The sequence below is a fragment of the Macaca thibetana genome, chromosome 1 (genome assembly GCF_024542745.1).
Source record: "Macaca thibetana thibetana isolate TM-01 chromosome 1, ASM2454274v1, whole genome shotgun sequence".
Lineage (NCBI taxonomy): Eukaryota > Metazoa > Chordata > Mammalia > Primates > Cercopithecidae > Macaca > Macaca thibetana.
Genome location: NC_065578.1, coordinates 25,749,297 through 25,762,310, shown reverse-complemented (window position 1 = coordinate 25,762,310; position 13,014 = coordinate 25,749,297). Strand labels below are relative to the sequence as shown.

At 47.5% G+C, this 13,014-nt stretch overlaps 2 protein-coding genes across 2 annotated transcripts in view; both read right to left on the bottom strand.

Moving 5' to 3' along the window:
- Positions 1-13,014, bottom strand: part of NUDC (nuclear distribution C, dynein complex regulator) — a 149,587-nt gene that overhangs the window by 105,419 nt on the left and 31,154 nt on the right. The gene's annotated exons all lie outside the window — the stretch shown is intronic.
- Positions 1-13,014, bottom strand: part of ZDHHC18 (zinc finger DHHC-type palmitoyltransferase 18) — a 30,759-nt gene that overhangs the window by 7,331 nt on the left and 10,414 nt on the right. The window lies entirely within an intron of this gene.

Sequence of the window (13,014 nt, the reverse complement as noted above, 5' to 3'; positions counted from 1 at the left end):
CCATGTACTGAGACTGCCTCTGTACCAGGCGCTATGCTAAAACTTTACATACTTGTTCATACACCTGCCGGCCGTACCCACTCTAAGAAGGGCTGTCAGAGAAAGAGACCCCCAGAAAGCTTAGTGAGGTTTTTTGTTTTTTTTTTTTTTTTTGGTTGTTGTTTTTGAGACAGAGTCTCATGCTGTTGCCCATACTGGAGTACAATGGCGTGATCTCGGCTCACTGCAACCTCCACCTCACAGGTTCAAGTGATTCTCATGCCTCAGCCTCCCAAGTAGCTGGGATTACAGGAGTGTGCTACCATGCCCAGCTAACTTCTGTTTTTTTTTTTTTTTTTTTTTTTGAGACGGAGTCTTGCTTTGTCACCCAGGCTAGAGTGCAGTGGCCGGATCTCAGCTCACTGCAAGCTCCGCCTCCCAGGTTCATGCCATTCTCCTGGCTCAGCCTCCCTCTTAGCTGGGACTACAGGCGCCCGCCACCTCGCCCGGCTAGTTTTTTGTATGTTTTAGTAGAGACGGCGTTTCACCATGTTAGCCAGGATGGTCTCGATCTCCTGACCTCGTGATCCGCCCGTCTCGGCCTCCCAAAGTGCTAGGATTACAGGCTTGAGCCACCGCGCCCGGCCTAACTTCTGTATTTTTAGTAGAGACAGAGTTTCACCACATTGGCCAGGCTGGTCTCAAACTCCTGACCTCAGGTGATCTGCCCACCTCGGCTTCCCAAACAGCCAGGATTACAGGAGTGAGGCACCATGCCTGGCCAGCAAGGTTTATCTGCATCTCATCAAGCCTAGACCTATGTCCCAGTTTACAGGAAGTTCAGGAGATGGAGGAACAAAGTGAGTAACACGATGAGGAAAAAGTCAGATCTAGAACATCAGACATCTACAAGACTGCTGGCCTGATCTCTAACAAAAGTCAATGTCATTTATAAAAAGAGAGAGGAGGTCGGGTGCAGTAGCTCATGCCTGTAATCCCAGCACTTTGGGAGGCTGAGGCATGAGGATCACTTGAGCCCAGAGGGTCAAGGCTGCAGTGAGTCAAGATCACACCACGGCACTCCAGCCTGGGCAACAAAGCCAGAACCTGTCTTTAAAAAAAAAAAAGAGAGAGAGAGAGAGAGAGAGGCAGAGAGGAGATGATTCTAAATTAAAAGAGATTTAAGAAGGCCGGGCGCGGTGGCTCAAGCCTGTAATCCCAGCACTTTGGGAGGCCGAGGCGGGCGGATCACAAGGTCAGGAGATCGAGACCACAGTGAAACCCCGTCTCTACTAAAAATACAAAAAATTAGCCGGGCGTGGTGGCGGGCGCCTGTAGTCCCAGCTACTCAGGAGGCTGAGGCAGGAGAATGGCGGGAACCCGGGAGGCGGAGCTTGCAGTGAGCCGAGATCGCGCCACTGCACTCCAGCCTGGGCAACAGCGTGAGACTCCGTCTCAAAAAAAAAAAAAAAAAAAAAAAAAAAAAGAGATTTAAGAGACATAAAGAAATGCAATACATCATGGATCTTATTTTGAAAACAAAACAAAACAAAAAGCAACGAAAGACATTTAGAGGGCAACTGTGGAAATCTGACTATAGATTAAAAACTAGGGCTGGGCGCGGTGCTCATGCCTGTACTCCCAGCGCTTTGGGAGGCAGGCGGATCACGAGGTCAGATCGAGACCATTCTGGCTAACATGGTGAAACCCCATCTCTACTAAAAACACACACACACAAAATTAGCCGAGCGTAGTGGCGGGTGCCTGTAGTCCCAGCTACTTGGGAGGCTGAGGCAGGAGAATGGCGTGAACCCGGGAGGCAGAGCTTGCAGTGAGCTGAGATCACGCCACTGCACTCCAGCCTGGGCAACAGAGCTAGACTCCGTCTCAAAAAAAAAAAAAAAAAAAAAAAAGCTAGGAAACAGGCCAAATGCGGTGGCTCATGCCTGTAGTCCCAGCACCTTGGGAGGCCAAGATGGGAGGTGTGCTTGAGCCCAGGAGTTCAAGACTAGCCTGGGCAAATAGGAAGACCCCATCTTTATAAAAAATAACAAAAATTAGCTGGATATGATGGCATGTGCCTATAGTCCCAGCTACGAAGGATGCTGAGGTGGAAGGATCATTTGAGCCCAGGAGTTCCAGGATGCAGTGAGCATAAGCCAGGATCGCTCCACTGCACTCTAGCTAGGGTGAGGGCATGAGACCCTGTCTCTAAAAACAAACAAAAATTAGGGAACAATCAGCCAGGTGCGGTGGCTCACACCTGTAATCCCAGCACTTTGGGAGGCTGAGGCAGGCGGATCACGAGGTCAGGAGATCGAGACCATCCTGGTCAACATGGTGAAACTCCGTCTCTACTAAAAATACAAAAAATTAGCCGGATGTGGTGGCGGACGCCTGTAGTCCCAACTACTCAGGAGGCTGAGGCAGAAGAATCACTTGAACCCGGGAGGTGGAGCTTACAGTGAGCCGAGATCGTGCCACTGCACTCCAGTCTAGGCGACAGTTGGTGACTCCGTCTCAAAAAAAAAAAATTAGGGAACAATTAATTTTCTTAGATATGATAATGGAATTGTGATTATATAGGAGACTATCCTTAGACTTTTAAGATATATGTTGAAATATTTATGGGTAAAGTATCTATGATGTCTATAATTTACTATGAAATAGTTTGAGAAGAGCAAATTGGCCAATTGTTCCCTAATTTTTGTTTGTTTTTAGAGACAGGGTCTCACTCTGTCACCCTGGCTAGAGTGCAGTGGAGCGATCCTGGCTCACACTCACTGCAGCCGGAACTCCTGGGCTCAAATGATCCTTCCAACTCAGCGTCCTTCATAGCTGGGACTATAGGCACATGCCATCATACCCAGCTAATTTTTGTTATTTTATATATATACACACACACATATATACGCAAATAAGACACACTATCAACAACTATTCAATCTAGATGATGAATGTACAGAATTAGTTGTACTATAATCCTTCCTGCTTTTCTATATGTTTGAAATTTTCATAATAAGAAATGTAAGAGGAAAAAAATGCAGAGATATAGCATATTCATGGATTGGAAGACTGAATATTATGAAATAATTTATTCTTCCTAAGCTACAGATTCAACATAATCCTAGTTAAAAATCCCAGTAGGTTGTTTTTGTGAAAAACTCATTCCAAAATTCATATGGAGGTGGCTGGGTATGGCTGCTCATGCCTATGGTCCCAGCTACTCAGGAGGCTGAGGCAGGAGGATTGCTTGAGCTCAGGAGTTTGGGGCTACATTGAGCTATGATTGTGCCGCTGCACTCCACCCTTTGCAACAGAACAAGACCCTGTCTCAAACAAACAAAAGACACAAAGGGGCTAATCATAAAAGAGCAATTTGATAAACTGTATTATATCAAAAGTAAAAATTTTTTTCACATAAAGGTAATCATTAAAAGAATGAAGAGTTGGCCGGGCGCGGTGGCTCACGCCTGTAATCCCAGCACTTTAGGAGGCCGAGGTGGGTGGATCACGAGGTCAGGAGTTCAAGACCAGCCTGGCCAAGATGGTGAAACCCCGTCTCTACTAAAAATACAAAAAAACTAGCCGGGCACGCGCCTGTAATCCCAGCTACTCCGGAAGCTGAGGCAGAGAATTGCTTAAATCTGGAGGGGCGGAGGTTGCAGTGAGCCGAGATTGCGCCACTGCACTCCAGCCTGGGCAACAGAGCAAGACTCCATCTCAAAAAAAAAAAAAAAAAAAAAAAAAAAAAAAGAATGAAGAGTTTTTTTGGGCTGGATGATTAAAAAAAGAATGAGGCCGGGCACGATGGCTCAAGCCTGTAATCCCAGCAATTTGGGAGGCTGAGGCAGGCAGATCACCTTAAGTCAGGAGTTCGAGACCAGCCTGGCCAACATGGGGAAATCCCATGTCTACTAAAAATACAAAAATTAACTGGGCATAGTGGTGGGCGCCTGTAATCCCAGCTAGTCAAGAGGCTGAGGCACGAGAATTGCTTGAACCAATGAGGTGGAGGTTACAGTGAGCTGAGATCATGCCACTGCACTCCAGACTGGGCAACAGAGAGAGACTGTCTCAAAAAAAAAAAAAAAAAAAAAAAAAACAATGAAGAAGTAATCTTTAGAGCAGGAGTGGATAATTACAATGTGTTTACATCTTGCAAACATCTTGTTAACAAAGACAAAGGACTTGTATCAAGAATACGTAAAGGGTTGGGTGCTGTAGCTCAAGCTTGTAATCCCAGCACTTTGGAAGGCTCACCTGAGGTCAGGAGTTCGAGACCAGCCTGGCCAACCTGGTGAAACCTCATCTATACTAAAAATACAAAAATTAGCTGAGCATGGTGGCGCATGCCTGTAATCCCAGCTACTTGGGAGGCTGAGGCAGGAGAATCGCCTGAACCCAGGAAGCAGAGATTGCTGTGAGCCGAGATCATGCCACTGCTTTCTAGCCTGGATGACAGAGCGAGACTCCATCTCAAAAAAAAAAAAGAACATGTAAAGAAATCCTGTAAGTCAGTAAGAAAGTCACACAACTGAATAAAAATATGGACAAAAGACTTAAGTAGGCATCTCATAAAAGAGGCTGTCCAAACAGCCAATAAACACATGAAAAGGTGCTTATATTCATTAGTCAGCCAGGAAATGCAAATTAAAACTACAATATGCTACTATGACACATGCACTAGAATGGCTAAAATGAAAAAAAATAAAACATACCAAGTGTTGGCAAAAAAGTAGAGCAACTACAAATCTCATATGACCGTTTTGGACAACTGTTCGGCAACAGCTACCCAAGCTGAACATATGCACGCCCAGAAAACCTGCTCCCAGGCATCTACCCGACAGCAATGTGCATGAGATAATGTGCTCTGAAAGACAAGCACAAAGATGTTCACAGTAATCATTCTCATAATAGACAAACTCTGGAACTACCCAAACGCCCCAGTAGTGGAATGGATGTTTTTAAAAAGTAGTATATTCACACAATGGAATTCTATATAGCAATGAGAATCGAACCATCGTCAACTACACACAATAATATTAATGAATCTCATAAAAATTGTCTGGCCGGGTGCAGTGGCTCACACCTATAATCCCAGCACTTTGGGAGGTTGAGGCGGGCAGATCACTTGAGGTCAGGAGTTCGAGACCAACCTGGCCAACATGGTGAAACCCCCTCTCTACTAAAAATACAAAAATTAGCCAGGCATAGTGGTGCGCACCTGTAATCCCAGCTACTCGGGAGGCTGAGGCAGGAGAATTGCTTGAACCCAGGAGGTGGAGGTTGCATTGAGCTAAAATCGCGCCACTGCACTCCAGTCTGGGTGACAGAGTGAGACTCCATCTTGAAAAAAACAAAACAAAACGAAACAAATCGTGTAAAGTGAGGAAATCAGACATACAATACAAAATGTTCAAAAATAGGCAAAAGTAATCCACGGTGTTAGAAATTAGGATTGTGGTTACTCTTGGAGAGTGACAGTGATTGGAAGGGGGCGTGAGGGGGCTCCTAGGATGCCAGTCATATACTGTTTCTTGATCTCAGTGCTGATTACATGTGTGCATTCAGTTTGTGGACATTCATCAGACAGAACACTTGCAACTTTTATACTTTTTTTTTTTGAGATGGAATCTTGCTGTGTTGCCCAGGCTGGAGTGCAGTGGTATGATCTTGACTCACTGCAACCTCTGCCTCCCAGGTTCAAGCAATTCTCCTGCCTCAGCCTCCTGAGTAGCTAGGATTACAGGCGTGTGCCAACACACAAGCTAATTTTTGTATTTTTGGTAAAAATGGGGTTTCACCACGTTGGCCAAGCTGGTCTCAAACTCCTGATCTGAAGTCATCCACCCACCTCGGCTTCCCAAAATGCTGGTATTACAGGCATGAGCCACTGCACACAGTCACAACTTGTGTACTTTTGGTAAGCCCATTATATTTCCATAAAAAATAAGAAAGAAAGAAAAAAAGGGGCTGGGTGCGGTGGCTCACGCCTGTAATCCCAGCACTTTGGGAGGCTGAGATGTGAAGATCACCTGAGGTCCAGAGTTTGAGACCAGCCTGGCCAACCTGGTGAAACTCCATCTCTACTAAAAACATAAAGATTAGCTGGGCGTGGTGGCGCATGCCTATAATCCCAGCTACTCGGGAGGCTTAGGCAGGAGCATCGCTTGAATTCAGGAGGTGGAGGTTGCAGTGAACTGAGAAGTCGCCATTGCACTCCAGCCTGGGCGACAAGAGCGAAACTCTGTCTCAAAAAAAAAGAAGAAAAAAAAAAAAAAGCAAGAAAGATAAAAAGAAAGAAAGATTTAAGTAAGTTATTTAGGTCCTGTCCTGTTATATCGGCAGAGCAGGACTCTAACCCAGGTGTGTCATATGCAAAGCCCAAAACTCCACCCATTGAGCCTCTGGGTACCCCAGGGCACAGAGGACCTGAACAGTGGTTCCTTCCAGAAAGAAGTCTGAGTGTCCTGGGGCAGCCTGTACCCCCGGCCCTACACCATGTACCCTGTCATTGCTCCCATTGCATTGTTTGCCAGATAATGTCTCCAGTTTGGCCATTTGCCTCCAATGATTATTTACTGAGTGTCTGCCAATGTGCCAGGCACAATTCTAGGCACTTGGCGTATATCAGCGAAGCAAACATGCTCCAGCCTCCCATTTTCAACTACCAAATAAACCTTTGTTAGGCTGTTTCATCACCACCTTGACTATGGCATGTTTAAAATGGAACTAAGCATCTGAGCATTTCTTCCCTAAAATGGGCAGCATTAAAAAGGGTTGGGGATTTAGAGGCCAGTGGTCACACTCTGAAACCTGGTTTTGTCATTGACTGGTAGTGTGTAAGGCTGAAGTCAAATGAACTTCTCTGAGCCTCAGTTTTCTCATCTGTAAAACAGGAATAACAGGTAGAATAGTTAATGAATCTAGCTCCACTTCTGCCCAGCTGGGTTTCTCCTGATAATATCATTTGCTAAAAAATCATATAAGCTCTTTGTGCCTCGGTTTCCCTAATCACTGAAATGGAAACAATAGTAACTCCCCTTCACAGGGTTGTTGTGAGGATTAAATTAATCAATATATGTGAAATGGCACAAAGCAAATGGTTAGCAAGTGTGAGCTATTATTATTAGCTCACAGGGTCAAGCGTAGTGGCTCATGCCTGTAATCCCAGCACTTTGGGAGGCTGAGGCAGGAAGATTGCTTGAAGCCAGAAGTTTGAGACCTGCCTGGGCAATAAAGGGGGACCCTTTCTCTCTCTCTCTTTTGTTTTTTTGGAGATGGAGTCTCGCTTTGTCGCCCAGGCTGGAGTGCAGTGGCGCGATCTTGGCTCACTGCAACCTCCACCTCTAGGGTCCAAGCAATTCTCTGCCTCAGCCTCCCGAGTAGCTGGGATTACAGGCGCCTGCCACCATGCCTGGCTAACCTTTTGTATTTTTAGTAGAGACAGGGTTTCACCATGTTGGCCAGGCTAGTCTTGAACTCCTGACCTCATGAACCACCCACCTCGGCCTCCCAAAGTGCTGGGATTACAGGGGTGAGCCACCGCACCCGGCCACCTCAGTTTCTTTATCTGTAAAATGGAGATGGGTCAAGTCACACCTTCATAGGATTGTGCTAAGGGCCGAATGAGATGCTTCCACAGCCCTGAGCACAGTACTAGCCTCCCAGGAGCCCCTGACATTGCTCCTGACCAACTGTTCATGCCATGACGCTCCAGGATGCAGAACCCCCAGCAGCTCTTTCCAAAGCTGGTGATACTACTCCAAACCAAACCCCTAATCCTGTCCCACAGGCCCCAGAGTCCCAGCTTATGGCTCCCCACTCACTGCTTCCTTCCTGACTTGGATATAGGCTTTGGGGTCAGAAAGACATGTAGGTATAAATCTCAGTCCAATCACTTACTAGCTGAGTGAGGTGGGTCAAGTCACTCAACTTCTCTGTGCCATCACCTGCTAAATAAATAAAATGGAAGGCCAAGCATGGTGGCTCACGCCTGTAATCCCAGCACGCTGGGAGGCTGAAGCAGGAGGACTGCTTGAGGCCAGGAGTTTGAGACCAGCCTGGGCAACATAGTGTGAGACCCTATCTCTATAAGAATAATAATTTTAAAAAATTAGCTGTATGTGGGCTGGGCGAGGTGGCTCACGCCTGTGATCACAACACTTTGGGAGGCCGAGGTGGGTGGATCACCTGTCTGAGGTCAGGAGTTCGAGACCAGCCTGGCCAACATGGTGAAACCCCATTTCTACTAAAAATACAAAAATTAGCCAGGTGGGCCAGGTACAGTGGCTCATGCCTGTAATCCCAACACTCTGGGAGGCCAAGGCGTGCGGATCACAAGGTCAGGAGATCGAGACCGTCCTGGATAACATGGTGAAACCCCGCCTTCAGTAAAATACAAAAAATTAGCTGGGTGTGGTGGTGCGTGCCTGTAGTCCCAGCTACTAGGGAGGCTGAGGCAGGAGAATTGCTTGAACCCGGGAGGTGGAGGTTGCAGTGAGCCGAGATTCAGCCACTGCACTCCAGCCTGGTGACAGAGCAAGACTACGTCTCAAAAAAAAAAAAAAAAAAAAAAAAAAAAAAAAATTAGCCAGGTGTGGTGGTGGGCACCTGTAATCCCAGCTACTCAGGAGACTGACGGAGGAGAATCACTTTAACCCGGGAGGCGGAGGTTGCAGTGAGCTGAGATCACACCACTGCACTCCAGCCCGGGCGACAAGAGCGAAACTCTGTCCCTCCCTCCAAAAAAAATAGCTGTATGTGGCATGAACCTGTAATTCTAGCTACATGGGAGACTGAGGCAGGAAGTCAAGGTGGTGATGAAACAACCTAACAAGAGATAGCTACAGTTGAAGGGAAAGTTTAGGAGTTCAAGGTTGCAGTGAGGTATGACCACGTCACTGCATTCCAGCCTGGGTGACAGAGCGAGGCTGTGTCTCTAAAAAAAATTTAAAAATTAAAATAAAAAGGCTGGATGTGGTAGCTCACCCCCTGTAATCCCAGAACTTTGGAAGGCTGAGGCAGGCGGATCACCTGAGGTCAGGAGTTCGAGACCAGCCTGGCCAACATGGTGAAACCCCGTCTCTACTAAAAATACAAAAATTAGCCAGGCGTGTTGGCGGGCGCCTGTAATCCCAGCTACTCAGGAGGCTAAGGCAGGAAGAATCACTTGAACCTGGCAGGTGGAGGTTGAAGTGATCCGAAATCATGTCACTGCACTCCAGCCTGGGTGACAGAGCAAGACTGTTTCAAAAAAATAAAATAAAATGGAACATCATTGAGTCCACCTCAGAAGGCTGCTGGAAGGATTAGGTGAGAATTCACCAGGCCGGGCGCGGTGGCTCACGCCTGTAATCCCTGCACTTTGGGAGGCCGAGGCGGGCGGATCACGAGGTCAGGAGATCGAGACCATCCTGGCTAACCCGGTGAAACCCTGTCTCTACTAAAATACAAAAAATTAGCCGGGCGCGGTGGCGGGCGCCTGTAGTCCCAGCTACTCCGGAGGCTGAGGCAGGAGAATGGCGCGAACCCGGGAGGCGGAGCTTGCAGTGAGCCGAGATGGTGCCACTGCACTCCAGCCTGGGCGACAGAGTGAAGACTCCGCCTCAAAAAAAAAAAAAAAAAAAAGAGAATTCACCAAGTGGCTTTAGCAAAGTGGCTAGCACTTGACAAGGGCTTAACAAATATCAGCCATTAGTATGACTGTTGTTTCTACAAAACACAGCATTCCAAACAAACAATGGAGTTATGAAGAAAACTTCAGAACACAGCCCGTCTGTGAGTGAAGGACAGCCACAGATCTCTCCAGCACTGAGAGAAGTTACTGGAATCCTCAGTGGAATCCCACAGGTCTTCCTCAGGGGAGAGGGGAACCCAAGCCTCCCCTAAGGATAGGGAGGGAACTGCTAAGCATGTTCTGGCCTCCATCAGCCAGGCTTCTTTCTCTCCAGCACTCTGCAAATGAAGCTTTGTACTCCAGCTTCCTGAGGCTGCCAGGAGCCAGGGGAGGCAGAGCGCTGTGTCATGCTGGAGCAAGGGTCCGCCTGGTGCTAAATGAAAGTCACCAGAGTTGGGGCAAAGGAGGCTCTGCAGGGGCTGCATCCTGCATGGGGGAAGACAAGCAGCTCTCCCACTGCTGAGACAAGATAGTGCTGACCAATCACTGTCCAAGATTCAGCCTCAGAATCCTCCTCAACCTGCTCCTCCCGGCAGCCACTACTGGTGGCAGCTTATAAGCACCTGGAGCAAGTCCACTCTCCAATCCTGACCAAAAGACTCAAGTCTCTTCAGTTTCAATAGAGAAAAGTGACTTTCAAAGTGTACTGACATTCCCAGTCTCACTCAATCACAGAGACTGCTCTGGGCTGGGCAAGGGGATCCGTGCCTGTGAGTTACAGATGGGAAACCGCGTTTACTCCAATAATAGAAGATGGCACTGAAACTAGGACCCTTGTCTTCCAGGGCACTCATTTGTTCACTCTTTCACACATGAGCACATACTATGTGCAAGTTATTGTACAAGGTCTGGGGGTGGCAGGAAGGTAAGGGGCAAATTCATAGAAATGAGCCAAAGATATTGGTTTTGTTCACCCTGTGCCTGCCTGACATACTGCAGATGTTCAAAAAATATTTGTTGTAGAAAAGAAGAAAGAAGGGAGTGATGATAAGTGATGCTATCCCTGCCCTCAGGGAATCTTAGATCTACTCCAGGGCTGTTTCTGCTATGCCAGGCTCTTCCCCAAGTAAAAAGGTGCCCTTATGCTGGCAAGGCCCTCCTGCTGCCTTCCAGGCAGAAACCAAAGCTCTGAGGATGTGAAAATGAGAGGAAAGGCAAGGCTCCTCGTCACTGAATGGCTGTGAGGGCAAAGGAATTTCCCCACCCTAAGACAGCTCTTGGAGAGGAGCAGGCAGGCCTTTTGCGGTCAGAGCCTGAAAGGCTGGGGCCGTGGAAGTTCCCCAGGGCTGGCTGCGGGCTGCCAAGAAGGCCCTGACTGCCCTCTGCCCTTTCATTGTTGTCACCTGTAAAGGACTGCAGTCTCCCCGCCTCTAAGGCCAGCTCAAGGTCAGCCACAGCTCCTAGGCCTCGAGTACTGGGTCTCCATAATCCTCCCAGACCACTTTTGTCCATCTCTGGGCTCATGGAGCCTTTACCACATACCAGGCTTAGTGCTAGGCCTGTGGATACAGGAAGAGCCCGCCTGAGGGCAGAGTCAGACAGAAGTGGATAATTAGAGTCGTCCTATAAGGCAGTGCCTCTGTGTGGTAACTCTGGGCCTGCCTGATCTTATTTTGAACCCTGGCATGGCCAATTGTTAGCCTGTGACCTTAAGAAGCTGGTCAATCTCTGAGCCTCAGGTTCCTCACCTGTAGAATGGGTAATGATGACATCAACGCTGTAAAATTTTACACAAATCAGAAATAATATAATATCAACCTAATAGCTATTCAATTAATGACATTACTAGTGTCTATACTCAATGCCTCAAGAACACAGAGGGAAATATGTGGGGTGGAGGCAGGAAGCAGCATTCAAGAAAGCAACAGGCCAAGTGCAGTAGCTCATGCCTGTAATCCCAACACTTTGGGAGGGTGAGGCTGCAGGACTGCTTGAGTCCAGGAGTTTGAGACCAGCCTGGGCAACATAGCAAGACTCTGTTTCTACAAAAAATAATTTAAAAAGAAAGCAAGGGGCTGGGCACAGTGGCTCACGCCTATAATCCCAGCACTTTGGGAGACTGAGGCAGGCGGATCACCTGAGGTCGGGAGTTTGAGATCAGCCTGACCATCATGGAGAAACCGCGTCTCTACTAAAAATACAAAATTAGTGGGGCATGGTGGGGCATGCCCGTAATCCCAGCTACTCGGGAGGCTGAGGCAGGAGAACTGCTTGAACATGGGAGGCAGAGGTTGTGGTGAGCCGAGATCTCACCATTGCACTCCAGCCTGGGTAACAAGAGCAAAACTCCATCTTAAAAAAGCAAGCAACAAAAGAAGTGGCAGTGGCCGGGCGCGGTGGCTCAAGCCTGTAATCCCAGCACTTTGGGAGGCCGAGGCGGGCGGATCACAAGGTCAGGAGATCGAGACCACAGTGAAACCCCGTCTCTACTAAAAATACAAAAAATTAGCCGGGCGCGGTGGCGGGCGCCTGTAGTCCCAGCTACTCAGGAGGCTGAGGCAGGAGAATGGCGGGAACCCGGGAGGCGGAGCTTGCAGTGAGCCGAGATCGCGCCACTGCACTCCAGCCTGGGCAACAGCGTGAGACTCCGTCTCAAAAACAAACAAACAAACAAACAAACAAAAAAAAAAAAACAAAAAAAAAAACAACAAAAGAAGTGGCAGCAAAGCTGGATCAGAAAGAATGAGCACTCTGGCTCACCACGGCAGGTAAGGACAGCACAAGCACAAGCAAACGCACTGAGGCATCTAGTGCACAGCGTGGCTGGGGGCGCCAGGGACCGGCAGGAAAGGAGTGGTGGCAGGGGTAGGCTGCAGCTTGCCTTAATTTCATGAGTGAGTTTTCAAGATAGAAGAGGAGCCAGGCACGGTGGATCATGCCTGTAATCCCAGCACTTTGGGAGGCTGAGGCAGATGGATCACCTGAGGTCAGAAGTTCAAGAGCAGCCTGGCCAACATGGTGAAACCCCATCTCTACTAAAGACACAAAACTAGCCAGACATGGTGTGCATACCTATAATCGCAGCCACTTGGGAGGCTGAGGGAGGAGAGTTGCTTGAACCCAGGAGGTGGAGGCTGCAGTAAGCTGAGATCATGCCATTGCACTCTAGCCTGGGTGACAGAGCGAGACTCTGTCTCAAAAAACAAAAACATATATATATATATATAAAAATATATATATAAAATATGTTAAATATATTACACATTAAATATGTTAAATATATATTATGCATATTAAATATATGTTAAATGTATATTATACATATTAAATATGTTAAACGTATACATATTAAATGTTAAATATATATTATATGTATGTATTAAATATATAAACATATATTTAATGTATATTTA